A 2,282-nucleotide genomic window follows, 5' to 3' on the forward strand; every position below is an offset into this window, starting at 1 on the left:
ACACACACACACATATATATATATATATATATAATATATATATAGTATATATATATATATATATATGTGTGTGTGTGTGTGTGTGTGCGCGTGTGTGTCTGTGTGTGTGCATGTGTACTTTTATTATCCTCCTTGCAAAACCAATGGCAATGTAATATTTATTCCTAACAATAATAATAATTATTATTATATATATATATATATACTATAGATATAATATACCATCATATATTATATATAGATATATAACATACTATAGATATAATATATATAGATCATAGATATATATATATATATAATATATATCATCAATAGATGAGTTCCGTGGAAATCGGAGACGAATAATAAATATTAAAAGTAGGGCTTGAATGAAGAGTATCTTTGTTAGTTGCGACTAGTTTCGGAGATTTACATTTCTCCGTCATCGGTCAATCTATAATGGAATATTTGTTACATTAAAATCAATGAAGTAATAAAGCAAACTAAAATTATGCATTTACAAGATACAATAACCTAAACCCGCAGCAAACTCTTAAAACATAGAGAAATGCTCAATGTTTGTTGTTAAAGGGAGCAGAAAAAAACTCTAAAATCACAGTAATATTTTTCTGGTCCCATTGACAATCAAACATTGAGTATTTCCCTATATTTAAAAATTTTGCTGTGGTTTTAGGTTATTATATATTGTAATTGTGTACTTTTATTTTCCATTATTACTTCATTGACTTTAATGTAACTTATATTCCATTATTACTCCATTTATTTTAATTGTAACTTATATTCCATCATTACTTCACTGATTTTAAATGTAACTTATATTCCATTATTACTTCTTTGATTTAAATGTAACTTATATTCCATTATTACTTCATTGATTTTTAATGTAACTTATATTCCATTATTACTTCATTGATTTTAAATGTAACTTATATTCCATTATAGATTGCCCGCTGATGGAGGAATGTAAATCTCCGAAACTAATCGAAACTAATAAAAATTCTCTTCATTCAAGCCCTACTTTTAATATTTACTAATATATATATATATATTATATATATATATAATATATATATATATATATATATATATATATGTGTGTGTGTGTGTGTGTGTGTGTAAAATATATATACAGTGATATTTTCAAGGAATAGATATTACATGCCTCAAGTTTTGCAAGGAGGATAATAAAAGTAGATACACTACTGTAGTAGATTTTCCCAAATTCTAACCCTCGCTCGAGGATATATTTGCTATATTTATAATTTCTGTGACTAACACATGTGGCCATCCCAAATATAGTAATGCAGATGCTTAACGTACGTATCTTCCAAATTTTTGTCGAAGTGTTATAGTTTCAATACACTCATGAGCAATGCAAATTTAATTTCTATGACATTTTTTCCATGATCTGGTACTAAAAACCCTGCAACAAAACCACATCGTAACCTGAGATACGCGAGATGACAGATTCTTCAAAAGTGTAATAAAAGAGCAAAAGGAAAGTATCATCAAAAATAACTTTCGTCAGCTGCGCAGTCAATAAACTCTCAGCCACAGAGAGAGAGAGAGAGAGAGAGAGAGAGAGAGAGAGATAAAATAGAAAATAAGAAAAAAAACGCTACCTCGACCTTGCCAGGATTCGAACCTGGAATCTTCTGATCCGTAGTCAGACGCGTTATCCGTTGCGCCACAAGGCCGTCTACAGAAGGAGGGGTACGCAACTGTGAAATCGTTACTGTCATATTCAACGACAGATCACTAGTTACTTTAAAACCTTTAAAATTTTAACAATTTTAACATGATAAAATATTTTGATTGGATTTGGGAACCTTCCTTTAATACCTGCGCTTTGTGTTGTAAAAGGAAAAGGAAATCAGAATAGCATTCGCCGCTATACCTACACACGGATTTTACGGAAACGAGAACACTTCACAAAATTGCGACTTCGAGGCATATGTGGTTAATGAATGCTTCCTTTATATTTTCCGTGTTTACTAAGAAACAATATTCATTAAACAATCGATGTAATAGTAACCCCGGGTAGACAACAGATATATTTTAATAAAAAAAAAAAAACAGAAAAATACTACGAACTCTGCAATACTGTATTATGTACTACTAAGCTACAACAATACAGTTTCGTGCAGTCAGTGGAATACTAAATACTAAAAACTCTTGAAACATCTATATGCAGTTAAACTTTCATAAGATTTAATTAAACTAAGTAGCCATATTATTACGCTATCCAACACATTAGGAACCACCGAAATCTGATATTATTT

The 2,282-nt window shown here is 29.6% G+C and overlaps 1 non-coding gene across 1 annotated transcript; it reads right to left on the reverse strand.

The window, feature by feature from the left end:
• Positions 1-1,624: 1,624 nt before the first annotated feature.
• Trnar-acg (transfer RNA arginine (anticodon ACG)) lies at positions 1,625-1,697 on the reverse strand. The gene has a single exon. It is a non-coding gene; the product is annotated as a tRNA-Arg (tRNA).
• Positions 1,698-2,282: the final 585 nt, after the last annotated feature.

This window comes from Macrobrachium nipponense, chromosome 1 (assembly GCF_015104395.2).
Source record: "Macrobrachium nipponense isolate FS-2020 chromosome 1, ASM1510439v2, whole genome shotgun sequence".
NCBI lineage: Eukaryota > Metazoa > Arthropoda > Malacostraca > Decapoda > Palaemonidae > Macrobrachium > Macrobrachium nipponense.